Source organism: Poecilia reticulata, linkage group LG8 (assembly GCF_000633615.1).
Source record: "Poecilia reticulata strain Guanapo linkage group LG8, Guppy_female_1.0+MT, whole genome shotgun sequence".
NCBI lineage: Eukaryota > Metazoa > Chordata > Actinopteri > Cyprinodontiformes > Poeciliidae > Poecilia > Poecilia reticulata.
Window position 1 is genome coordinate 19,851,282 of NC_024338.1, and position 27,871 is coordinate 19,879,152.

Sequence of the window (27,871 nt, forward strand, 5' to 3'; positions counted from 1 at the left end):
AGGGCGAGAAAGGGAAGCGAAATTGACTTTGGACATCAGGGTGACGAAAACAGCTGAAGTGACAGAAGTTACATTATTAGTGGCATATGTCTGCAGTCCAGAAAAGCTGAAAGCGAGAGGAAACAGTCGCTCCGTCAACCCAGGAGGGGACGAACGGGTAAAAGGAGGCAAGGACAAGGAAAAAAAAAATCCCAAAACAGCGCCAGCAGCCTCAATAATTGCCTGAATGCCAGTGGGATTGCTTTCATTCAATCAGAGCATTCTCTCTCGCTGTACGCTGAAGGTGGAGATGGAGTTTTGGGAGCTGAGAGGTTGGGCCGAACGGCGCGGCGTAGGCGTGCGGGAGAGCCGGTAGTGCCCTCCCTCCCTCCCTTTCTCCCTCTCTGGGTAACGTACGGCTCCGAGGGCGATCGCGCCCCGGCAGCCGCTGAATCTCTGGCATCAGTGTGAGCAGCCGAGAGTGAGAAAAACTGTGTGTGTGTGTGTGAGAACAGAGTGAGGCAGCGATAAGGAGGGAGGTGGACCACAGATCCGACTTGTCACAAGTGACTGTGAGTCCAAGTGCGTCCCCGCATCTTTTTTCTGTTTTGAATTCCCCAAAACGCGTCCCACCTCCCTGCTTTTCCACACCAGCTCCCACTAACACACACATTGCTCGAGGATTCCTTTATTTCTTTATTTGGGTTCCTGTTGGTGCACGCATTAGATGCTCGGCTCCCTCCTCCTCCCTCTTCTTCTTCTCCTCCTCCTCCTTGTCCTGCTCTTCTCTCCTCCTCCTCCTCCTCTCTGCTCTCGCTTTGCCGCTCTCACAGCCTAGTTTTCTTTTTTTTCTCCCTCTTCAATCTTGTGCAGGTTGTATCTGACGGAGGAACCGGTGCCGCGCTCCCATCCTCGCGCTCCTCCAACAACAACAACAACACTGTGAGTATTCTCATGCTAATTCTTCTTCTCCAGCCTCCCCTTACATCCGTTTGTCTGTTTCTCCCCCTCGCTTTCTTTTTTTTCTCCCTCCTGTTTCATTTTTTGCCTCTTTTATGTTCTCATCCGACGCGCCAAACGCAGCGAAGGCAGCAGCAGCAGCGCGGGAAGGTAGAAGAAGTGTAGACAAAAAGAAACGAGAGAGAGCATGCACAGAAATGGAGAGACGAGGGGAGGGGAGGGACGGAGATGGTTGCTGCTGTCGCTGCGAGCAACCCGTTCTGCTTTCGGAGGTGTTTCTCCTGGAGGATGGTGGAATTGCTGGAGGGATGTAGGGGGCGGGTCTTGGTTTTGTGAGTAGATAGCTGTGCGAGAATGATAGGGGATGTTGTTGACAAGCATGGAGTGGCTCATCAGGCAGCCGGGCAGCAGGGATTCAGCCGCTCCTCCACGTTGACTAAACTTCTGATTCATTAATCCGCGCCTTGAATCCCGTCTCTCCTCGTTTCGCCGACTTTTCTGCGTTGATGATGAAACGCAGACGTGTGCTTCTTGGAGCTCCCAGATGTAAACAGTAATGACTTCACTGTTTGTCTGTGTGTGTAAACATGAATCTATAAATATATATAGATTCAGTGTGTGTGTGTGTGTGTGTGTGTGTGTGTGTGTGTGTGTGTGTGTGTGTGTGAGGTCAGAAAGTCAGCGTCCATTCCTGCTTGCTCCCCTTTGATCAAAGAGCCTCATTTAGTCCGCCCACGGCGGTGTGTGAGCCATATGAGGAGTGGGTGTGCTTTATGTGTGGGGGTGAGATGGATAGGCCCCGCTCCCTGACTGCTACACCGTGGCTAATGGGCACTCGGGTCGGCAGGGGTGCAAGCACATCCGGTTGAGTCCCTTCTCCGTGTCCTTCACCAAAAATAAATAAATACATTTTGGAAATCTTTACCAGGAGAAGAAGAAGAAGAAGAAGAAGAAGAAGCAGCATATTGGGCCAACAAAATGCTCACAAACACACTTTGGCAGATTCATTTGGCAGAGTGAAAAGGATTGATCTGAGCATGGCAATTAGGCAAATTTCAGAACTAAGCATCTGGCGAGGCGAGAACGCTTCGCCTGGCAGAGGATTACCATTTTAGTTCCATTTTCAGCCCAGAATGTGTTATTTCACAGCACTCCAGCAGCACCGCGGCGCCGCAACAAAACCGCCACGTTGGGGAATCTTTCTCTGTCGCCTGTTCGTTTCCACGGCCTAATAAGTCCGAGTAGCGCTTTGATTAATGTCGATTAGGTTTAATGTGTGCGTCCTCCCTCCTTCGTGATGGCGAGTCGTCAGAGTAAAAATGCCGCCTGTCGATGAGCTTGCTTTGGAAAGCAGGCTGATATAAATGAGAACCATTCCCCCAATTAGGGAAGATTAGGTTACCCTCCACCAATCTGTATCCTTAAATCCCTTCTGTTTTTACAGCTCTGTCTGGCAAATGTAATTCAGCCTTGAGACCTGGGCAGAATAGCAATAAAAGAAGGTAGAAAGTTTAGCAGTGAAGCCCAGGCAGTAAAAATATCCACTGGGGAGAGGCAGAGCGAGAGAAAGCACATGATAATTGACACTGCACTGTGTTGCAGTTGGCTGTAATTAACTGTGTAACAGAGGTTGTCAGTTGGAAAGGGAGAAAGGCCCGACTATCTTAGTGCATTTAACACACTTGAAAGTGCAACGTTTATCGTGTCTCTCCAGCTTTCAGCGAGGTGCGTTTCAGGTTAGCGTGGGCCTCTCCGTTGTATTCCTCCAGATCTTTTTACTCCAGGGCCAGTCGGGCATTATCCGCTGCCTCCCTCTATCCTTTCGCACCACAGTTTGGAAAAAAAAAATCAAAACCAGGAGCCATTGTTTCTGGGGCGAGCGGAAAAGGCTTATCATCTATTTTTAGTTTGCTTTTCCTCGTTGTTGCCTGGGCCACGATTCATGCTTATGTCTGGAGATTTGGTGCCATAAACTATGTTGCGCTTCGCAGCCAGGCGCTGGCTGGTGACAACTCTCACCCACACATTAGTGATCTATGAGCCGTATAGCCGCAGACCCCCTGCTGCCTCGCCAGCCGCTTCCCGAAGCCGTGCAGGACCACAGCGGCGACGCGCTCCGTGTGTGATGGCACCCATATGTGCAGAGAGAGCACCTGCATTAAGAAAACGTGCCAAGGCTTTTATTTCTCGTCACTTATCACAAGCCGCTACATGCTGCAGCGAGAAGGGGGGAGAAAAAAGCTCATAAAGATAAAAATCACATTTCACTAGAGGGTGCTTGTGTGACAGTGATATATGCTGCGAGCATCCTGGCACCTCATTGAGAAGAGAGTGAGTTCTGGGTGGGTAAATCAATTTGTGCAGAGGCCGTCGCTGCTAGTATTGGTTTCGTGATATGATCTTTGTTGTCCATTTTTAGAGGTCAGAGCGAGCACGACGACAAGGGCAGCCGAACCCGACCGCTTTCTCTCTCGTTGTGTGCTGGTAAACGATCTCCTCCTGGAGGATTGTGGGTAAAGTAAGGCCGTGTGTCTTTTTTTTTCTGTCTTAAGTTGAGACACTATGGATTCTCTATTAAGAAAGTACGTTCATCCATTACCACGCACGCCTTGATAAAGTGTCCAGAGCCAGAGGCGAGCGCAGCCTGCGCATTAATCGCTGTAATTACTCAGGGAGGCTGACACTGATTCTGGAGGTGTGTCTGACTGCATACACCAGTAAAGGACTGGGGGCGGCTGCTGGTGGACCAGTCAATAGGTGAACCCGACGCTGTTAGACATCTGTAGGCAAAGCAACCCGTCAACGTTTCACCCGTTCATCCACAAAGGGCGGCGCTGGGTCCCAGTCCGGACCGCGTGATGGCTCTGTTTGGACCCGAACCCAATGTTGTCCACTAACATGGAGAGTTTTATTTACTGCTCTCTCTAGATGATGAGCCGTTTTACTTGAAAGCTACGTTTTTAATTTAAACCTCGGTGTGCACTAGATGTTAACTTACATTAAGCTTATTTATGTAGCACATTTCAGGTCACACCGTAAAAAAGTCACCAACCACGAAACAAGCAAATCACATTACAATTAGTCAAAAACCCTCATCAAAATCATCAGTTTGGATGTTAATTTGTCTCACTTCAGTAGTTCAGGTTTCACATTAGGAGAAAAAGGGTTGTTAGTTATGCTGAAGTCTCTGTTTAATCTGAAATAAAGTATTTTCGGTTTAATTTGTTGTGCAAATATCTTAGTACTCTTGAAATAAGACAAAACTAACTTACAGTCAACTTGTCAGCGACACATAGGAGCTTCTGTTAGGTCAATAATTTATTAAAAAGAGGGGATTAGTTACACTGGTAGATTATTTCAGCTGTTAGAGGAGAGGACACTTCCTGTGTTATAGGTTTCGCTGGAACAAGCTCCTCTGCGTCGCTGAAAAGTTAAACTGTAAGTTTTGTCTTATGTCAAGTCTACTAAGATATTTGCACTAAAAACTAGATCAAAAGTACTTGCAGTGTAACATCTCCCTGGAAGTACTTTTAAATATGGTAAAATATCTTGGTTTTTACTATAAAGTGCAAATTTACAGTGAAGATGTGAACCAAGACCATAAAGGTCAGGAGTTGGACTTTTAGTTTGGACCTTTTTCAGTCCCTGGACTGAAAAAGGTCCAGGGATTTTTGCAAAATCTTTTGCAAAAATACAAAATCTCACCAAGGATTTTATCCAGTTTCCACTGCAAATGTCTTAGTGTAATTAAAATAGGACAAAACAAACTTAAAAGTAACTTTTTAGCAAGATATAGGCACTAACTTTGAGTAAAGATTATTTCACCTGTAACTAAACATTTTTCCCATGTTGTAAATGAAATAATCTGCTGGTGGAAGTAGAACTTTAAATTCAACATTTAAGGACTTACTGACTTAAAACCAGCTTCATAAATTCCTGAAAAGTTACTTACTGAGTTAGGGTCACCTGTGCAGATTGTGAGCGGTGAACATGTGAAGATGCCTGTTGGTCAAAAGATTCTGTTTGGGTCTGTCCTGAACCTCGGTGAGTTTTTAAAGCAACACGCCGGTGGTGCAGGTCACTCTCTCTCTTTTTTTACTGACTTGCGATCAGTGGGAAGTGCTGTGCAGAATCACCACAGCAACGACTGCTTAGCAACAAAAATGTTGACATCATGAAAAAAAACAGAGGAAGAAACAAAGAAGACAAGAAGGAACCGGTGATTGTTGAGCTTCCAGATCGGGCTGCTGGTTCTGTCCTCCCGGCACGCAGACGGAGAGATGAGGGGGTCAAATCCAGCGTGTCATGTCAGGGATGTAAAAGCGGAGGATGGAGGTGGGGGGGTGGGGGGTGTATTGTCTGTACAAGGGCAGCAGAGTTACTCTTTGTGCTCCGCTTCTGGAATGTGTCTGCTAATACTGTCAGTGTTCCAGCTAATCAGAGCGGCATTGTTGGCCATAATAAGTGAATGGAGTTTAATAGGTGAATGTGTGCCACTTGGCGTCTTATCTCACAGTGACTTTCACTTGCACTGCCTGCAGCAAGTAATCATGAGAAATATGACTCAGAGACGGCGTTTTTTAATTAAGGACAGTTTTTAGCATGGTGGGAGAAGAAGGCAGCAGCAGCTCCGGCTCGCTCTGCGCGCGCTCGCTCGCACACGCATGTGGAGCCGTTTTCTTTGGGTTCCTCATTAATCACAGGAGCATGTCTGATACGGGCGTGCAGCGGAGGAAACCAAGCTGGAACGGCGCGGTGGAATATTTGAACATCTCGGTGCTGATGTGTGCAAAGCGGAGTGTGTGTCTGCAGGGGAGGCTTTGAAATTTCATCCTCTCCATCCCTTTTAACTTGGCGGAGGGGATGTGTGTGTCTCGCTCCAGTTGGCCGATGGCTGTTAGGAAGCTCCACGACCGCCACCCCTCTAACCATCCACACACACACACACACACACACACACACGCACACACACACACACACACACAGGTTGGTATCTGTCTCCACACCCTTCCTCCATCCGCAGACCTGCTTTGTGTCAGATAGTTTAATGTGAAATTGCTTTTCTTTCAAATTTCCCCCTGGAAACGCAGGTCGTCGCAAAAATGTTACATCTCATAATGGTGTGTTATTGTTGTTCTTTCATACGAGTCCTTGGCTTCTGAGCAGAGGGTTATTTATTTATTTTTTATTTTTTCTCTCCAGCACAGAGCTGAGGTCACACTCTGCTATTTTTCCCTCTGCTGCTGTCACAATCTGAGCTTCTGTGCAGAGTTCCTCCTCTGCTGCGCCCATGCTAACCTCTCTGAAACATTTATCACCACCTCACTCTGTGATTACGCTGTGCATTAGCGGGGCTTAAATTTAATTTGTCGGCGGGCCCCGGCGGCGCTGCTACGGGCCCGGCCTATCAGAGACACTTTGTAACGGGCCCCTGGAAGAGCCTCCCGGGGCCGTCCTATCAGTCAGACACTCTGTCAGCAGACACACTCAGTTAGTCAGCACCGAGTCAGAAACGTGGCCCGGCCAAACCACACGCCACCGCCGGCCGCTCCGCTGGGCCGCCGCCTCGTCGCCCAGATCCCCCGCCTGCCACTCACAGCTCCAGCACGGATGCTGACCTTTAACCCCGGTGCTCAGATGAATGCTCTTCAACAGGTGACACCCTCGCCTCTCTTCCTCTCTGAGTTCATCCCTCTTCGGCGCCACCTTCTCTCTGGTGTCCCGTCTTTTTGCACCAAGTACCAAAACCCCCACTTAGGGTTTTCTTTCTCTTTTACCTGCACAACAATAAATAAAACATGGAATATTTTATGCTGGCCTTTGCGTTTAGAGGCTTGCACTTATTGTTTTCCTATTTTAAATCTATAAAATGTTTTTAATTTATTCCCAGGAACAAAGACTTTGCCCAAATCTCTAGTTGAGTAAAAACTCGCTTGATGTTTTTGCTTTGACTTATTATGAAATAACAATACATACATAAAAACAGGCTGGATTAGAGAAAAATGTTGTTCTACTTATTATCTTTAGTTCAAGAAGATATAAACTTGCCACAGAAAAAATCTCATCCTACAGAAAGTGTCGGAGGGCCACAAACGGCCCGCGGGCCGCATGTTGGACACCATGTTGAAAATCTTCAACCAATTAAAACCCCAAAATATTATTATAAATTCTTTCTCTTTTTCCAGCACAACACTGAATAAAACATGGACTATTCTAAGTCGGAATCGGAGTAAAACCTTGCTAGATGTTTGTGGCATGACTTATTATTAGATTAAAAAAGAGTTTAGAAAAAGTTTAAAGAAAGATTCTGTGTCATTTTTATCGTTTTCAGTTTAGAGGCTGAAAATTTCCACCAAACATTTCATCCTAAAAAAGTTACAAAAAGTGTCGGAAGGCAACATTCATGCCGTTCTTGAATTTCAGTCCAGGGCCACGCAAAATAAATCCGTGGGCCACAAGTGGCCCCCGGGCCGCACTTCAGACACCAGGTGAAAGTATTCAGGGGCCAAAATAAAATTATTTTCCAACCAATTAAAAATGTTATTGTGAATTTTTTTCTGTTTTACCTTCATAACAATAAATAAAACATGTAATATTTTACATTTTCCTTAAAGTTTGAGGTCATTTAAGCTTTAGAGATTATTGTTTTCCGTTCTTAAGTCTGAAAAATGTTTTTATTTTATTCCCGGGAGCCAAGATAAGAATTTATTTCTAGAAACGTTGCAGTAATTAGCCAAATGTAATGGATAGATGTGCCTATCAGCTTTCACTTAATGTTTTAGACATGAGTTATAAGGTAAAAATGTAAAAAACAAATAAAACTTTAATGTTGCACTTATAATTTTCAGGCTAAGAAGTTGCCACTGAAAATTTCATCCTAAAATAGTTACAAAAAGTGTCGGAAGGCCACATTCATGCCGTTCTTGAATTGCAGTCAGGGGCCACACAAAATGAATCCAAGGGCCACAAACGGCCCCCGAGCCTCACTTTGGACACCCCTGCATTCCTCTGTTTAAGACGCAGCTTGTTTGCCAGCAGCTCTGCAGGATGCACTCAAATTATTGAATATTTTTAGATTTTATCCAGCGCAGTGTCAGTCCCTCTGACAGCCGCTTCAATAATAATCACCTGTCGTAAAGTGGCTATTACTGTCCTCCACTGCTGTGATTTACATTAATACCTGGTAGTTAATGTCATGTTTCTTTATTGGGAGAATGTAGGACATTAAATTCAACACGCTGCCTCTGCAGTTACACGCCGCGCCATTATTCTCTCTTTTGTCCTCCTTTATTTTTACTTCCCCATTTTCATCCTCCTTCAGACGATGATCAAAATAGCCTGATCTGAGGCCACTCAAGGCTGCTTTTATCTGCGCTCCCTGGATGAGAAGGTCAATTTTCAAGGCGTTTTGTTGGGGGGGGGGGGGATGTAAAAACCTGCTAGTTGCTAAGAGAACCAAGAGGGCCCCTGCTTCCCACAGCTCTAATTGGGGTCCGTTTTCATTTTCATATGGTTTTAAATGTCAAGAACAGAGAACGTGCAAAGTGTTTTGAATTTCCACTGGAAGCCATCAATCCTTGGGTCACACAGGTTGAAAGCGTATTCTTTTATTGCTATTACTCTGCAGCTAAGTTTCGCCAGTGGAAAAAGTTAAAAAGGAAACATGATGTACTGCCTCTGACCTCATCCCTGCTCCGCTGGGGACATCATGTCAGAAGATGCCAGCGCCTTTCTTCATTTGACAGAAACAAATCCTCAGGAAGGACTCCCCCTCCTTCCTCTGTGGAGGATTTACACCGTCCTGATGCCACCGCTTCCTCTCTCTGCCCAAACACAAGGACTCCTGCTCCCACAAACTCATGAATGGGATTGTGTTGATGCTTATCGGACGGCGTCTGAACCAGAAATAAACACAGCAGCTATCATATTTGGTCTAAATGTGTTAAATGAAGCCCTGCTGATGCTGGAGTTGAGTGTAACCTACCACTTCCCTCTCTGTTTTTACTAACCAGTACCTACTGGGTCCATACCAAGGTACCTACAGGCTGCATACAGGCTTACTTACAGGCTAATTAGTGGTTACTTAAAGGTTTTGTTTACAAGGCAGCCACTAGAGTCCGTCTGATGCCTGCAGGGTGTAAAGGCGCGTACCTAATAATGATTATGTGGTTTCTGTAGGGTGCTTGAAGAGCACTGAAGGGGTTTCTATGGAGGCACTTACCTTTGGGGTATCTGTTGCTTATGTCTCAGCTCTGCTTACAGGGTAATTACTGGATTTGCAGGGCAGCAATGGGGGAGTACATCTGGAAGTTTACAGTGTAATTAAAAAGTACTTATAAGGTTCCATCTGGCTGCCTATAGGGTACTTGGTGAGTAATTGCTAGACACTTTCAGGGTGTTTTCACACTTGATAGTCCGATAGACTCGGTTCAGTTTGGGACAAAAACTGCAACACTGGTTACATTTTCAGCTGCTGTGGTTCTCTGTCCCCTACACCGACTGAGCAACCTGTTCCCCTCCTCACCTGTGGGGGCGCTGCATTGACAACTGCTGGAAGTAACGACACAAAAACAGAAAACAACAGTTAGACAACTTCCTTCTTCACTAAACTAAGGCCAGAGTTTGTATTTTTGAGGGCGGCCATGTTGCTTTCCCTTCTTCATAAATGTGTATAGATTACTTTAGTTTACTGTTAGTGTTGTTATACTCTGTCTGTTTCAATTTCTTTTTAAAAATAGCATTAAAATGATTTATATTTTAGATTATATTCTGCAAGAACATACTGTGGTTTGTTTTTTACTTAACACAGATGATTCTGCTTTTTGTATGAACTCCACACACAAAACCAAATACTATAAAAGATTTTAGGGATAAAATAGCTTGTTTTTAGGAAAACAAGATGGCGGCCGCGCTGACATCACTCTGAGCTATGGAAACCTGAAGAATGGATTGGTTAAAAACAAATCCAGGCTTTCCGAAGATTAAATATTTAAAAACTAAAATTCAGTTGACTAAATCGATTTATTGCCCGTCCCCAATATGATGCTTAAGAACCCTGAATATATTTTCATCCCTATGACCCACATCTGTTGGTACTGGGGTTTGTTTTACGTTGCTATCAAAGCGAAACCCCCAAAGGAAGCAGGTTCAACTTAAAATTCAAGTCATTCTAGTCTCAAAGAAGCACTAAAGCCCACATCAGTCATTCTGCACATTTACACATTTCCTGTTTTCAGACAGAGACACAATAAACATGTTGCAATGTGAGGAAAAACACTTTGTTTTCCCTCTGAATCGCTGCAGAAACGGCCTGCATGGAAGTTTTTCTCTGAGATTTCTATCATGCTGTGTATAGTATTTTTCCGAGCAGCAAGAGAGCGGTATCAGTGTCGATGTTCCGCCTGGGAGCTTAGAGTAGGTTTTCACAGCCTCGCCATGAACAGAATGCTCAAGTTCAAAAGCGATTTTTAAGCACAACAGTGGCGATTTAAAGGTCTGCTTCTCCTCCCAAATGCTGCTGGAAATTAAGTCCAGACGTCCGGCTGTCGCTCTGCTCGCTCTCACAGCCTTTTGTTTTGTATATTTCTGTATTTACTTTGCGTTGTTAAAGGTTTAAGTGCCAGACACTGATGTCCTCATCTGCATTTGTTTGCATCAGATGTTTTTGGCTCCACCTCCCAGAAGACGCGTCTGCTTGAGTTCGTCAATAATGGCTAAAAATGAGGCTTTGTTTGTCTGCCAAATTAGCTAAAAGCAGAACATTATGCAAATACTTTGTGCTGTAAAGCCTTTTAGGTAAAGATAGAAAAGTCCCCACAGGAAACAGAGTGTTTTAGAAAGTTCAGGATGACTTTATATGTTCAAATAAAATCTATGAAACAGAATTAAAGGGGAGAAATCCAACCTCAGACCTAATGTGACCCTCTTAAACACGTCCACATCTGAGCAGGGAATATATACTTTTGTCAACATAGAGGGCAGGAAAAAAAAAAGAGGCACGTTTTGCGATTTAATTTAGCTCTTTGATATCCAAGCAGCTGAAATAATAGATTCATCTATTTTGGAATCTCTTGTTCTGTTCCTTCCCTGAAAGGTCGGAAGTGTCAAATGGTTTGCAACTGGTGAAGCGCACGGATTCATGTCAGGAGTCGACCTCGGCGGGAACGCCGAGCGAGCCCAGGAAATGCACTGACAGCAGCATTTCCTAATGAAAATTAGTTTAATGTATTCAAAAGCGGAAGTGTTGTGCAGTGTGCTGTGAACAAGCCCTCAACCCGGAGCGCCGGTCCGTCTTCACCTGAAGCACGTTCGCTGTATATGACTTTGAATAGCTGTTAGGACAATACATTAATGAAATTCCCCAGAGCCTCGACTTAGCATCCGTGGTTCAAATGCAATTTTTCTTCCTGTGACAACGTATAATCCCTTGTCCAAGCAGGCCTGTATTTCTACCTTAAACATCCCTTTCATTCCTTCATTTAATAAATGACACCCAGAGGACAAAACGGGGACAAGTCTCCGCTGACACCTGTGAAATATAGACTGATAATGCTCCTGCCACTTGCTTAATGCAGCGGCCCTCCACCTCCTTGGGTCTGACAGGCCGGGCCCGACGCATGTATCATAATGAGAGGATCCCGCCGCTGTCAGTTAGCAGCACCTAAAGCACGCCACCCAACTTCTCTGACTCTTGAGACTAAAAGACGAGATGAGGAGTGAGGACTTGTTTCTCCTTGGATCGCCGTGTTGCAGGGCGTCGTTACTGCTTCATTTTGGAAAAGTGTGTTTGGTTTCTAGAGCAAATATCTCTGTACACTTGAAATACAACAAAAGTCACTTATTTTAAGTCAGCAATTCCTGGATATTGATTTTTAAGTGTCGGTTCCACTTGCAGATTATTTAACGTATGGAAAAAAAATGTCTGAGTGAAATAATCTGCCATTTTCATCAATATTAAGGAATTATTTACCTAAAACAAGCCACTATATCTTGCTTAAAAATTTGGTGTAAGTTAGTTTTATCTTATTTCAAGCGGACGAAGATATTTACACGAGAAACAAGACCAAAAATACTTGGTAAGGTTTTGTTCAGTGCACTGCAAAAAAAAACCCAACTCTAAATGTCTTCTTCCTCTGCAGGATTATTTCACTTATAATCATTGATCGATATCTTCTGAACCTCAGACATCTGGATTGTTATCAGAAGTGTAGAAAATGAATCAGTTCCTTCCTACCGAAAACAAAGAGCTTAAAAAGAGACAGCAGGCCGTTTTTTGCCAATAAGTTCATGTTTTTTTTGTTTTTGGTTAAGTTACAAATCAACAGACGCTCACTTAGCAATCCTAGTGAAGCTTAAATCGTTACCTAGCAACTGCAGCGGCGCTCCACCCGTTACCTAGCAACCAAAGCTGAGCTGCCAGCATGTTTGGTCAGCTGGTTTTGCTGCTTTATGCGCTCGCTGTACAATGGCTGCTGGAAAACACAAGCATTTTGTTGACTTACCACCCAGAAACCACTGACTGCATTCTTGTTGGTTGCGCAGGGGGCTCCACTTCTGCTTTTCAAAGACGTACAGCTGTATAATTGTGCATCTGTTTGCAGCTACTTTCACATGTGAGTCAGGGGGCGTGGCCAGAAACGGCTTATTTGGATTTAAAGTGACAGAGGCTCTAAAACTGCTCCTTCTGAAAGGAGCTGTAAATAGGCAGGACTGAGCAGACTAAAAATCTCATTATCTAAGAAAGATTTTCAGCAAAAAAATGTAATGAACACGTTTTGATTAGTCCACTGACCCGTCCTAACCTGTTTAAGGAAGCATAATAGGTCAGCTTTAACAAACTATTGCCTTAAAACAAGCTCCTATCTCTTGCTGAAATGTAGTTTGTCCTTCTTCTTGTGTACTAAGACGTTTGCACTTGGAACCAGACCAAAAATAGTACGATTCAGTGCTGTTGCAGTGTGGCGGCGTCAGACGGCATGAAAACCCTCCACCAGTCAGTTTTCCTGCTCCACTTTGAATGATTTAATTACTTGCTTTAGACTTCAGCAATTATAGCTGAGCAGCACATATGTTAATTATATCTGACCTCACTTTTTTGCTGCTCTGTTAATTGTTCGCTCAGATGACATTCTCAGATGACTGTCATTGCCGCGTGCGTATCGGACAATTTAAAACGAAACAAAAAAGGAGAGCGCACAGGGAGGTCGTCGTCTGATGGTCCGTTCGTTCGTTCGTTTGTTCGTTCGCGGGAAACCTTCGGCTCCCAAATTGCAGCGGATTTTTTTTTTTTGCCGAAAGGTCTGAAAAAATTCTCAACGTTTCCTCAAACAGCAACACAGGCTGCTTGCTACCAGCGGAGCTGAAGACGCGGCCCACTTCCTGTTTACCAGATAATGCATTTTGCGTTTCTCCTGCCATTAATGCCCAGGAAAACATTGAAACTCACTTACGCCCCAGTGCGGAGCTCATGCAGCCCGTTCTAATGCACATTTGCCTCCAAATGTCAAAACCTCAAAAAAAACCATTAGAACCGACTCGCCAAGGCAAACTGCTACCTGAACTAATACATCATGTTAAATGACACATGTACTGCAAATTTCTGCAAACATGCTTTTATCACACAGCTTATTATCACGTTTAATGGGGATGATTTTCACTTTTGCCAGAGCTGCACTCTGCAGTTTAATTCTCCTGCCTGGGAGGAGGAAGGCGCAGAGACACAGCCAGCTCTTCGGATTCATTTCGTCTTGTGATATGATTGCAGCGGCGTGACTGCGGCCTTATGAGGCAAAAATGAAAAATACACGTGCTGCTCAACGCGATCGTGTTTGTTAATGTTGCAGTATGTGTCTGCGTGCTGTTACTAATGGACTGTGCTTTTGTTTGTCACCTTAAGTGAGCAGCGACGTTTCTTGTCTCACTTCGCTACTTCAGAGATGAATTTAGGAAAATGGGATGAGTGTGTGGGGTTGTATTTATGGGCGGAAAGGGTTTCCTGCGCGTTCACTTTTACGATGTGATCTTATGTCGACGTGGCTGGAATCCAAAAGCTCCTCGCCTGGTAGATTTTTACTGAGCAGCTTTAGCAGTCCCCACTAAAACATCTTATTTGTTCTTATTTTCTTCAGCTTTGCGTTAAAGTTTCTGATTGGTTTCTGGTTGAAACCACATGGAAATTGTATTAATTGAGGAAAAGTGGTGCAGCTCTGTTTCCTGTTTACTCAGCATTTTGCTGCTAATTGTCTCCAACTTTTATTGGCCTGAATGGATTTTTATGCCTCATTCAAAGATTTTAGGACTTAGAAAATATAGTTTCAATTTAAATGATGAAGAACTTTAGTTGTGTTTTAAATTGAAATTTCAGACTTTATAGGTTTTGGGTTGAGTTACCAAACTCAAATGGCATATTTTTACTCAAGTAGAAGGAAAATGTGGTCACTGATTAAATAACTTAAGTCCATCCATCCATCCATTTTCTTCCGCTTATCCGGGGTCGGGTCGCGGGGGCAGCAGCTTCAGAAGGGAGGCCCAGACTTCCCTCTCCCCAGCCACTTCTTCCAGCTCCTCCGGGGGAATCCCAAGGCGTTCCCAGGCCAGCCGAGAGACGTAATCCCTCCAGCGTGTCCTGGGTCTTCCCCGAGGCCTCCTCCCGGTGGGACGTGAACACCTCACCAGGGAGGCGTCCAGGAGGCATCCTGACCAGATGCCCGAGCCTCAACTGGCTCCTCTCGACGTGGAGGAGCAGCGGCTCTACTCTGAGTCCCTCCCGGATGACCGAGCTTCTCTCTCTAAGGGAGAGCCCAGCCACCCTGCGGAGGAAACTCATTTCGGCCGCTTGTACCCGTGATCTCGTTCTTTCGGTCATGACCCAAAGCTCATGACCATAGATGAGGGTGGGAACGTAGATCGACCGGTAAATCGAGAGCTTCGCTTTTTGGCTCAGCTCTCTCTTCACCACGACGGACCGGTACAGCGCCCGCTTCACGGTAGACGCTGCCCCAATCCGCCTGTCGATCTCCCSCYCCCTTCTTCCCTCATTCGTGAACAAGATCCCCAGATACTTAAACTCCTCCACTTGAGGCAGGACGACCCCCCTGACCCGGAGAAGGCACTCTACCCTTTTCCGGCTCAAGACCATGGCCTCGGATTTGGAGGCACTTAAGTAAAAAAAAGTATTTTTGTAACATGGCCACTAAATCTGATCATAACATCTGATGTAATGTTTAAAAATTATGTAATCGGACAGAAAAAATACAAAAAGTCTAAGCAATTTCAGCTGTTTTAAAGACTGAAATGAAAACAAATGACATCTTTACAATATGAAGCTTGTCAATACAAAACAATCAATACTTACAGCAGGAAATGCAGATCTATGTGAGAACAGGGAGAAGAACTTAGACAGTAAAAGATGTTGGAGTGAATTTCTGCCTATTCACAGTTCAGTATTCAATTTCTCTGTGGAACATAAATCCAAATAATTCTCACATTTCTTGTGGAGCCTAAACTATCCCAATGAAAACTCAAGCCCACTCCCAGGAGTGGGCGTGAAAGTCTGTTTTGGTCGATTCTTTAGCTTAATTGGGTGTAAATGTTGGTAAATTGGTCTGAAAAGAAGCTTTTTCTGCAAGTAGCAGAGAGAGAGAAAAATTACACTCAATAAGGTTCCTTGTATATTAGCATAGAACAAATGATGCAGATATTTTTTACTGTTTTTAGAAACTTTTATTAGTGGTTAGCACAGTTAGCATAACATTCGCCGCTGAAATTCTTCCTGTTGTTTTCTAATCATTTAATTTGTGTAGCTGAGAAGTTAAAGTCCCATAAAATAAAATAAACCAACTTCCTTTAACAGCTTTCTTGTCGCTCTCATTTCAGTCAATCTAAATGTTTTCACCAGAGAAAATATATTTTCTTTTTACTTTCCTCATTCTCACTAAGCAGCAGCGATTTAACTTAAAGTAAAATCTGAAAAATGCATCTGTTGTTATATTCAGATTAAAGTTTTTGTTTTTAGATGATTTATGATTTTTTACTGTGATTTTTCTTTGTTTGTGTTTTTAAACTTGCAGACCAAAATGAGTATTTTAGTTTTAATGCTGATATTCAATTCAGGCCTTTAGTTTTTGTCCATTTTCTGACATTTATTGACGGATTTGATTGTTCAAACATGGCTTTGACTTGATTGTCTCGTTTATTGAAGATAAATGCAAAACTTCTGCTAAACTCCCCATATAAGGTTATAATTTATATATTTATTCCTTTTGTTTTTGTCACAGTTGTTCATAATTGCTATAGTAACCTGATATTTGAGGTTCCAAAGTTCCAGTTCTCTGATTTATCGTTTTTATTTTGGACTTTTAAACACTGCAGCATATATTTAAACACATTTTAATGTTTTCTGTCATCGATGAGTTGGTTGGTTGCTCGTTGAAGTCCCCTGCACACTGTAAGCTAATGTCTTTGATGAAAACCCCCAGTAGTTTCATAACAGTTATTTACAGTTTGAACCCCAAAAGCACTGAGATCCTTTATTATTTCCCCTGAGCATCTTCTGCCTGCAATCAATCTGCATTGTGGTGCATTGAACTCCACCAAACAAAGGCTCAGGAACCTTGGTGCAAACATTAACTCAGCAGTTGTAGATGTGTAATAAAGAACAACTTCTTCCACCTGAGGACCATCTCTAAGCTTTTAAATCTTGTTTCAGGAACTGAGCTCGAGGTGATCGTTCCTGCAACAGCAGCTTTCCGTGTTTAAATCAGAACAAACTGATACAGAAAGGAGCTGCAAGGCTTTCGACAAACATAAAGAAATGTATCAGGCTTGTTTTAGAGCCTTCTCAGTGGCTGTCCAAACATTTTAAAGCTGCATTTATGTGTCTGAAATCTGCAGTTCAGTTCAGGAATATTTTGTTTTTATGCTTTGAAAACAATCTGATGCATGTCTGCTTTAGAAAGTGGCACAAATCGGATGTTTTGGGGGTGGAAAGGTCAGAATTGGGTCAGATGTAGGTCAGATGTAGGTCAGATGTAGGTCAGATGTAGGTCACATCCGCCTCACCTCAGTGTTTGTCTCCACACAACAGGAAGTCATGGTTTACTAATTAAAGTTCCTGGAATGATTAAAAGCTGAACTTAAATGCTGAATAACTTGAGTAGCTCAGTAGTTTATTTTAAAATGATTTGTTACGAGATGCATTAAAGTTTCCACATTAAAAGTTTCTTGTCACAAATATTACAAACTAAGATTTATTTTCTTTTGATGAATGTTTTTGTTTGATTTTTGCATCTTTACCAACAAATTTATTTGTAGATATAAATAAATCAATTAATAAGTGAAAAAATCTGCCTATTTTTGCATGACAGACGGGTTAAAGGGATCAAAACTAGAGTTCTGTGAAACGTTCTGCGACGCTCTATTGATAAAACCCAAAACACACATTTTATTATTTTTGTGTAATACAATCATAAAAAAAGTCCAGTCCTTGAAAAACATTTTAAAAGAATAATCTGACCTTAAAACTGAGGTTTTTGTCATTTTTCTTTAACATTGTGAGACGTTATGAATGATCTTTAATTGCTGAAAGCGTTTGTAGCCATTCAGTGACTCCAGCTCTGCTCCTGTGTGTGTGTGGGTGTGTGTGTGTGTGTGCGTGTGTGTGTGTGTGTGTGTGTGTGTGTGTGTTGCTGTGTTTGTACACGTGTCGGTGAACCAATCTGATTGTGTTTTGGGCTTTTGGAGGCTTTTGTTGTGCCTTTCATATAAAAAAGTGGCATATAAACAAAATTTGAGCGACTGAATGTTTGTTTGATTCAAGCGAAAGTGGAACAGCTCCCAGCAGTTACAGTTGGTGAACAAAGGCAACATTATATGTCAATTTCAGTCACATTTCATAGCTGAGCCACGCCTCTTAAATGCCACCGTCAGACGTCAAGAACGCATTTGAACTGGAGCATTGTGTGCATGCAGAGGTTGTCAGAAACTATCCGAAGCCCCCCACCATGACGGATCCACTCTGACGTTCCTCTCTTGATGCTCAGAAAAGGCTATAAGAAACGCAGCATGGTAGAAAAACATATGCAGGCTATTTCCATTTCTCAATTCCTGCTACCTGCGCGACATATTTAAATAGTTTTACTCATGTAAGCACACGTCCTCGTTTTCTTTGCCAAGTGGTAACTGAGAGGTTTTATTATTCTCCGCACAGATCCGGCAGCAACAATGTAAGACATTAATTACGTCGTTGCGGAGGACCTGGCAGAAACTGTCCCAAACAACTCAAGATTTGTGTTTTAATTCCCACCGTCAGTCCAATTAGCAGCGTTTGACAACTGATCCACAGTAAACAACGCTCCCTCTCATTTGTTCTGCAAACTTTGGGCAGGTGCTGTCTGTTCTCCTCACATATCAGAGAGTTTAAAAGCGGTGCTGATATTTTTATTTTGTTTTCTGAGGAGCTCCTGCAGATCGAACATGCTTCTTCACGTTGCTGCAGCTCATCTGACTTGATGGCGGAGCACATTCATTAAGTGGCTTAGTCTTCCACAGACAGCTGTCACTTCCACTCAGCCGGCCAGCAACGATTGTTCATCAGCATTTTCTCGCACATCCCTTCACACGTACGCTCCCCTCGACATTTACAAACCCATCAACACGGGACTGCTGCAGTCGGCCTGAGAGTCGGCCCGAATACGCAGCTCAAGTCTCTGCAAATGTGGGAAAAGATGCTGCATTAATTGATATTTTTGTGAAACTCTGACACGGCTGCAAACCTTATTCATGTTTTAGTTCGTTTCGATTGTACATTCGTTTTGAAGCTTAAAGGTTACTTTCTGAATTTGGGGAGTTTAGAAAATACTTGTGGAGGACTTGGTGTACTTTCTGGAGCTCAGCTGCATAAATGTATCGTATCTTATATGCAGGTGTTTTTGGGAACGTTAACATTACCCTACTGCATCTTAAGGTTGCTTTTGACTATTGTTGCTTTTATTCTGCAGCTTAACATCTTAAAAATCAACTTGTAATGAATGTTATTCCCGGAATGAAATCTAAGAAATGCAATGCAAGTTCCAGGAAAGTAACTTTGATGTCAGAATAACATGTTAAATATTGAACTCCTGAACTCCTTTTAGTTTAATGCCGCTGCTGAAAAAGAAAGCAAACTGAATTAAACTCCTAAAATATAAATATTAAGACATCTAACTCATACACACTTTAAATGCCTCATTTATATAAAATCTGTGACTCTGTACAACGTTTAAGAATGAAAACAACAAGATGTTGTTTTATAAATGGGTTTTTTTGTTGCCGTTTTAAACATGGCGGTCCCTGGGGGATTGAATGACTTTCAGCCCCAAGTGGCCGTTTGAAAAACTGCAGCGTCTACGCAGCAGCAGCGAAATCCTGCAAACACTGGCACTCTCCCTGTTTCCTCATGGGAAAAGTGGTTTATATAAGAACAGCACAGACCAACGAAACCTTCAGGACGCCATTAGAAAGATCCAGCACCAACTGGCTCACAGCAGTGTTCTTCATGGCACCCTGCTTTTATTCATTTCAGTCATTGCTTTTATTCGTTGCTACTCCCTTAGCTTAATTTTATGTTGCAGTACATCACTGTCACTATATAAATGAACAATATTGACTGGATTGTTTAGCAAAACATGCAGATTTTCCATCTGTGTGCGCAGATGTGGTGTTTGTATGAAATGCAAATCCATAAGGATGGGTTCTAAGTGGTGCAGATTTCCACTTGCATCTTGTTTTGATGCAGAAAGCGGAGAAAAGCAGAGTGGCACATTGTTTTCCTCTCGCTGTGTTGGGAGTAAAGGGGGATTCCTCCTACTTTTTGGACCAATTTTGGCTGAAAATCACTGCGGTGTATCAGTTCTCCATCTGGTGCTCAAATGTCCTGCAGCAGCTAATGCACCACTATGGAGACATGCACACTTACTATGAATTCCTCATACAACCGTTTAGTTCAGATATTTAGACACGTACGTTTACATTTTAAATATTTTTAACTATAACAATGATGTAGTTGCAGTTAAAGATGTTTTTTTCCGCATCAACAAAAGGGATGGCTAATAAATATGTTATATATATGTTATCAATTCATCTATAAACACTTTATAAATCATTAATAACTGTTTATTATACCTTAAGTAAGGGTAAAATCAGCATATAAGCTAAATATGTTTACAAGGTAATCTGAAATGTTTACTATAAAAAAATAGATAAAATATGTAGATGAACAGATTTGGCCCAGTTGATTTAGTGTCTTTTCACTTAATTAATGCTTAATAAACAGTTATTATCGATGGTGGTGCTTGACGTGTTTGCAGATGAATTAATAACATCTCTGAACTATTTATTAAGAGCCTCATTGTAAAGTGGCACCAGGAAACTTTTATGAATGAAATATATCAAAAACTTGAATAAAATCATAACCAATTTCATTCTGTCTTGATGTTTTAAACAAAAATGAGGCAAAAAAAATTGTTAAAAATAAATGTTGTTACTCGTCTCTTCATTGTTGTGGAGGAATTTGGTTGAATAGTTTTTCCAAGAGTTCAAACTGAATTCGTCTTTGTTTCAGAAAGACCAGGCTTCCTCTTCGGTGTTTCTCTTTAACTTGTAACCTCCTAACTGAGGCTTTTTGAGTTATTATTGATTATTGCTCACTATAACAGTTCTCTGCATCTGTAATCTGTTGAATGGTGAACTTCAGATTATTTGGAAACAGTCTTTTAATCCTTCCAGATCGTTGGAGAGCAACAGTTGCTTCTCTAAGATCCTGAATCCTTCAGACGCTCAGAGCTGATGATCTTCATCTGCTGCTGCTTTCTCTTTTAAATAAAAGTTGTAAGGATCTTCTTCTTTTGTTCCTGTTGTCGTCTTTAAGGACAAAAGTCTGGGATCTAATTTCCTGAAGCAACTTTATCCTTCTATTTTTTGTGGATTTGTTTGTAAGAATGAGTTTTGTCAAATACTTTGGAAATATTTTCCCCAACAAACCGATGCCTGATGTGGCACTAAATGTCTCGCAGCAAATCAGATGTTTATCGACACAGAATAAGTCAGAAAATAACCAAAAAGCAAGTTATGGAAAAAATGATCAGCATACACAAAGACAAAAATACGAATCCAAGCTCTGATGTACGAGACGATCTGCTCTGAAAGTTTATCATTCTGGAAATACCACGAAACCTCCTGAAATTTAAACTGATTGGTACTAAATTATAAATACAGAAAGCAGCATATTTTTTATATATCTTGCCAGAAATCCAATAAATGCACTGAATGTTTTAGTAGTGTCTATAAATTTGCTGGTCAAAACAGGTTATTCATGATTTAAAAAGTCTAATTTATCATTTATAACTGCTTTAGTTTGTTGGTGTATTATCTGCTTTCATTTGGATGTCGTGGGTTTTTTTGCCAAAGTTTGTTGAAGAGCTAAAACTGTTTAATTTAGATTATTTCTGTCTCGGGTTCATTTGGGAACCTGAGACACTAAAGTCTCCAACTAAAGCATGAAGGTTTCCCAAATGAAATTTGATTAAGATAGTTGTGATTATTATTATTTTTTGTACATTTCGATGTTAGATTTAGAAATCTGACAATCCGGAAACATTTCTTTGTGGTTTTTCCTTCGTCTGCTTGATAAAGCCTTTGATATCTTGTCATTTCTGCAGTAGAAATCACAGATATAAAAAATGGAAATCAGTTCCTTGCAGCTAATATGGCGGCGTAAGCTTTGCTTCTTTCTGCTCTCATTGTTTATGATAATTCTCATGTCTTTATTTGCTCCCTCTCTCCCCCGTTCAGAGCTGCTGCAGTAATGAGTTTTTTATTCTTATCATAATCCAGCGGCCTTCAGGCCTGAGCTGGCTGTCTGTTAGCGGACGGGGGGGGGGGCGGGAGGGGCCCGCTGCCCCGCCTGAGGCCCTGTGTGCTCGGACAGCCGGCCTCAGAGTTAGCGAGTGTGACTGTGGAGGAATGGAGGCTAAATAACCCGACCTGCAGTTCTTACTCCCCCCTCCACCTCCTGCCTGGCTAGCTGGCTCTGCTAGCAGGCGTGACATGACAGGAGTGAAGCCGGAGCCATCCACAATCCATTACTCTTACCTGCGGAGGAGGAGGTGGAGGTGGGAAGGGAGAGATTGAGTTAAGGGCCGGAGAACCTTTCAGCGCTCCCCCCCTGCATGCTAATTCCACCGGCGCTGCGAAAGGGATCAAAATCTGCTGGCTGCCAAATGTAGCTTCTTAACTGAGGGATGGAAAAATCCTCCTCCTTCCTTGTGTCCCCTGCACACACACACACACACACACACACACACACACACACACACACACACACACACACACACACACACACACTTATGCATAATAACACACAGCTGCACAAATCAACCCGCTTTTTTTCTGCTGCAGGACGCCGCTTGGTTTCTTAAGCATGTAAAGCTTTTATTGTAAACACGCTCTGGGAATAATAATAATAATAATAATAATAATAATAATAATAATAATAATAATAATGTGTTCACTCCATGTTTATCCATCACTCTGCATCTTTTCTGTCGTCGTGTGACGACGTCACAACCTGCATCATTTTCTCCACCGTAGCTTTTCATCTAGACTCCAGACACCAACTTACATCCATCAGTGCCTCCAGTTTTTTACAAAAAATTTACCTAAAATCAACAGACACAGAAAATTATGAGCTTATTGCAAATTTAGTCAAACACGTTTGGTTTAAGTGAGTGCTACCCCCTCCCACCTGCAGGTGGCAGTGTTTCTTTAATTTTACACTGTTTCCTCTGTCTTTGTTAATGTCAAGTTATGATCAATACAGCAAGTAAAAAAAAAGCCACATTTATCATCACACATAAGCGCAAACATTTAAGAATCACGTGCAAATATTTCTAAAATTAGTGATTTTTTTATGATTGTGAAAAATCACAGAAATAATCACAAATTCCAAGAATTACTTACCAAATGCAGACAGCTATTTATTAACATTTTAATTGTTTTTATCAATGCATGTCGGCACAACCGTCCCTTGAAAACATTCATGATCTTCATACGAGTCAAAATAAAAATGAGTTTGACTCTCCTGACCTAAAACGTCAAAGAATTTCCTGCCTTTTTCTTCTTCCTTCTTTTGAGGCGCTGCTTAAAGCTATCACTATCCAAGTGGAAAGTACACATGACAACTGGTTTGCAGGTTCCAAATGAGAAAGCATCACAGCCGGCGTGGGCTGGGGGGCTGGATTGGCAGCCAGTGACAGTGATAAATTTCACCAATCGTCCAGCGTGGAGATCTGTCTAATCTTCGCGGTGGCTCACAGCGGGGTAGGACCCCATCACTCTCCCATTATTTGACAACAAAACATCCACGGAGAGCAGTGAGCCAGGTTCAGTTAGCTACAATACACTCCCTGCATACACAAATCCCCAGCGAAGGGGATTATAAAGTGGCTCTGTAGCCAGCCATTAAAGGGGCAGGCCATTAAAATGCAGCCGCAGCCACCTATCCGCACTCTCACTGGTGGAGTGCTTTAGAGAGAACAAAACAAAGCCATCTGTCAATAGCCTTTAATTTTGAATAGACAGCAAGTAAAATCCAATGCCTATAATAGCCTTCATTTTCCTCCAGACCCTTGAAATTGATTCGATAGCTTAATTTGGCAGGTGGGATACAGTTGGCGGACGTATCCGGCTGCATGCGTTTCACCTCATGCGACACCATAAACAGTGTTTTTATTAGTATTTTCTCTCTGAGGCCATGCATCACGGTCCATATGCATCCATCACCGCCATGTGCTGCTCTGCTGGCAGCTACAAGCTCGCCGTTTACACCCAAAATGTTATTTTGATTTCACTGACACAGAGATAATGTTTCATAACACACAGTCAGTCACGAATTAGCCCATCTGTCTGTTTGAGCTTCCCGGTGCTTATGGAGTCTGCGTGTGTTTGTTTGCGGTGTGTGTGTGTGTGTGTGTGTGTGTGTTTGACCACAGTGGCTCAGCCTCTCCCCACCAGGATTCGCTGACGGCTGTCAGCTCATTGAGTGACTCCTCCACAGATTGTATTTGAGCCAAAATCCTGATCCCTGGTCTCGCTGCTCCTGTCGTGCTTTGCTTCCTCGCGCCTCCTCGGCTTGTCGACATGCATATGCAGACACACTCGCGCATGTACTGTACATACAAGCCCTCACACACACGGGTTCATTTGGTGGTGTGTTCTGGTTCTCAGCTGGTGTGAAGAAGAACCTGGAAGTGAAGGTGATTTCAGACGCTGGCTGAAGGATTTCTACCGGTTTATTGGCATTAAGCAGAGAGTGAGCATATCAATAACCTCGCAGAAGAGTGTTTGAACTGCTGCAGTTGCTTGTGTCTCTTGGTGTAATCCCAGACGGACGGGGTGGTGTTGAGATCAGCCGCACCATCTGCTCCAGGACTCCCTGTTCTTCTCACGGCTCAAGATATACGACTCCTCTGTCTGAGCTCAGAGAGACGCTAGGAAAACGGAAATATAATAAACAAATACTGCAAAAATCACTTTATCTGCGTAGTAAAAATATTGTTAGTCACGCTACACTGTCAGTGCCATTGCTAATCCTAACATTCATAAACAAGTCGCTATTTTATTACGCTAGTTTGTCATATTGGTAAAAATAAAACATGAAGACAAACAAATTTATAATTTTTTGCATCATTATTGTTTCTTACATGTTTCTTTAATGGAGTTAAAGTCACATAAATGCATTAAAATTATCTAAAATCAGGGGCATGGAGTCATCCCAGTTTTCCATGTCTGGCATATAACCATTCATTTTATCTTTTAAACTGGTTCTATTGATCCTGTGTCCAGACAGAGGGATAATCAGTAGCCCAGCATCATGACCTGTTTGTTCTGAAGATCCTGCAGCTTCCACTTCTCTTCCTAACATGGCGCCTCCTCACCCTGACTCTCATACTGACAGGAGGAACCACAGAGCTCTGTTAGGTTAAAGCTCATCTTCTGAAGTTGGGATGTTTTTCCTCCAACAGGTTCCAGAGGAATCACCTCAAACCAGATGTTGGACTGGATTTTATTTCATTTGTGAATGAATTAAAATTCATTCACAATTTTATTATGAATGAATAATAACTTTTTTTTTCTCCAAAAAGTTATTATTTTGGAGAAAATCTCATCAACATCAATACTAAAAAAGAGCACCAAACTATTTTTTTATATTAGACAATTCATTCAATTTCACACAATTATCGCGGTAGAAGCCATTTGTTTGTTAAATATTTAGTGAAACATATTTACCGGGTTTGATGTTTGTTGTAAATGATGTAATTAGTCCAAGTTTGTCGTTTATTGAACGTTCAGAAACTACAGCAGCTGTAAAGAGCCACAGCAAAAGTAAACAACCCGAACAGATGGATCAACTCAAAACCACTCGCCCATTTTTACTCTCCATCTCTGTCATTAAGCACACCCGTTGCCATGGCAACCTCCAGCGCTCCACAAGCCGACCAGAGATTACGTTAAAAATATAACGTTCAGTCTTTACGATGTCAGGTTTTCAGGCTTGATATTTATTTTGCGGTCATTAATAATCGTCTCATAAACACAGCGGTGGTTGATTAGTTAATTTTAAACTCCTGCTCTGCTGGTTATTTTGGWAATGGAACCGAAACGCACAGAATTGCGCAACACCATGTAGAAACAATAATCACTGAGATTATTATTGTTGTTGGGTCATTAATTTGAAAACGTTTTGTTGATTTTTTGTTGTTGTTCTAAAGTTATGAATGGTTTGATAAGCCAATCAGAGGAGGACGTGCTGCTCTGAGTGTCCTGGCGGCGTTCAGTTTGTCACCGAGATCGACTCAAAACCTTCCGCGATCGACATGCTGCTCTAGCAAAGCACGAACAGTTCAGAAACAATATGAAATGGGAAAAAAGTTATTTATTAACTGATTAAGTCGTGTTTTAGATTGTTCTTGGGTGAACTCACGGCTGCACAGTGAACCCGTTGATTCTTTACAGCAGACAGCCGCTCCTCTCTCTTGCAGGTACTGCGTACCCCACTAAGTCTTTTAGGGGTACGCAGCACCCTGCCGTACCCCCTTACTTTCACCCCTGTGTAAAATATGTTTAAAAGCAAACAAATTAAAATAACTTAACTAACCAATATCTTTAAGTTAAAGGAAGGAAAGCTCTTAGTGTCAAACTCGAGGTCCAGGGGCCAAATCTGGACCGCCGTAGCATTTTACGTGGCCCTCTAGACTCTACTAGGACAAATAAATAGAACTTTAAAGATAACAGTTGTTTACTTAAATATTGTTTTCAATTGTATTCCCCCAGATTAAATCAGTGTAAAAAGGTTTTATTAAATGAAGGAGAAAATCTTCCTTTGAGTTAAAGTCTCTGGATAGAAGTGGTTTGGTTTGCTTTAAATTAAACAAAACGCAAAAATGTATTAAAAGACTAATACTTTGTTGTCCCTTACTTTTGTCATTGCAGGATTTTCATTTAATTTGTTGGTAATAATTTTGCCATAATTAAAAATAAGAAACCTTCATCATTCTTGATTTGCTGTCGTCGTGAGCGGCCACACAAAGTATTTTCACGGGCCAGAAATGGCCCCTCACCCACACTTTGGACACCCCTCTGAGGTTACACAACCATTTAAATTAGGAAATAAAAATGTTACTGAATTGTAATAAATAGATGCCACATGTTCACATAGGAATCTTAAATTACTTTATTAACTTTATTTTTCAACCATTTCTGTCAGTTTTTGTTGATTTATGGTTCTTGACATTCAGGGAAATATTTCTGAGTTTCTGTAGTTCCTCATTAATCCACCAGAGGCTTTTATTCACCATCACTCTTTGTCTCCATGATTCAGAGAATTTTGAAGGAGAGGTTTTCCTGTAAATATCTGCTTATGTATGTTTTGCTGCATTACTGTAATATCGTTTGACTCTAAATGTGGGTTACAGTATTTACAGTAATTTAATGTTTGTGAGGAAAACACAGGAAGTTTCATGGCAGCTTTTGTTCATATTTAGATGAAGGGTTATTGTGAGACTTAATCCCTTTTACAGCTGAAGGATCAAAACAATAAACTTATTTTTCTTCCACGTGTTTTGCAGAAAAGGATTTTTTTTTAATATTGAGGAATAGCAGGTGGAGCCTCTTCATCAACCGAACTCCAAACTAACGTGTCACAGATGAAAAGTCGTGAACGTTTCTCTGCAGGATAATCCTTTTCATATTTTCTGCTGCTCCCTCAGACTTCCAGATTCAGTAAACAGATGAAATAATGAAATTAGCATTTCTCAGCTCCAGCTTTCTGAGCAGCATAAGTTCATAACGCCGACAGTCCTCGTCGGCTGCAGAACATTTACGGCGCTGATGAGAAACTCGCTGCCGTTTCTTTATTTACGGCTGAATCCAAACAGATGTCACTGCCGTGTTTCACGCTCCGGGATTTTACGGCTCTGCTTAAGAGCTGGAGTTAATAATCATGGCTTTGTTTTTCGTTCTCAGAATCGGGGAGATTGGACTGGTTTCTGAAATATTTCCCCAAAACATAACATAACACACCTCCTCTAATTTTTATTGCGGCCTAATTCTCCTCAGCGTCTTCCTCCTTTCTGTGCAGTAATTTTCTGCTGCATGTTGCACTGCTGCGATGCGAACAAAGCACAGACCTACTTGTTCCTCCCTCCCTCTCTCTCTCTCTCTCTCTCTCTCTCTCTCTCTCTCTCTCTCTCTTTCTCTCCATCAAAGAAAAAGCGCCAGAAGACTCGATGCTGCCGAACAATTTTGATCGTTGCATAAATTTTTAAATTTGATTTCAACAGGAAAAACGAGTTCAGCTCTGAATAAGGAATCAAAGCTTTTTTTAAGTTTTCTTCTCCTC

General features: G+C 42.2%; 1 protein-coding gene across 13 annotated transcripts in view; it reads left to right on the forward strand.

The window, feature by feature from the left end:
- Positions 1-27,871, forward strand: part of rbfox3a (RNA binding fox-1 homolog 3a) — a 553,126-nt gene that overhangs the window by 219,544 nt on the left and 305,711 nt on the right. For 12 of the 13 annotated variants that reach the window (XM_017306231.1, XM_017306232.1, XM_017306224.1 and 9 more), the window contains one exon: positions 853-921. The gene's annotated coding sequence lies outside the window, so the exon portion shown is untranslated. Of the gene's footprint in view, positions 1-464; positions 552-852; positions 922-27,871 lie in introns of those variants that run through there. The other variant, XM_008416526.2, reaches the window with a different exon arrangement.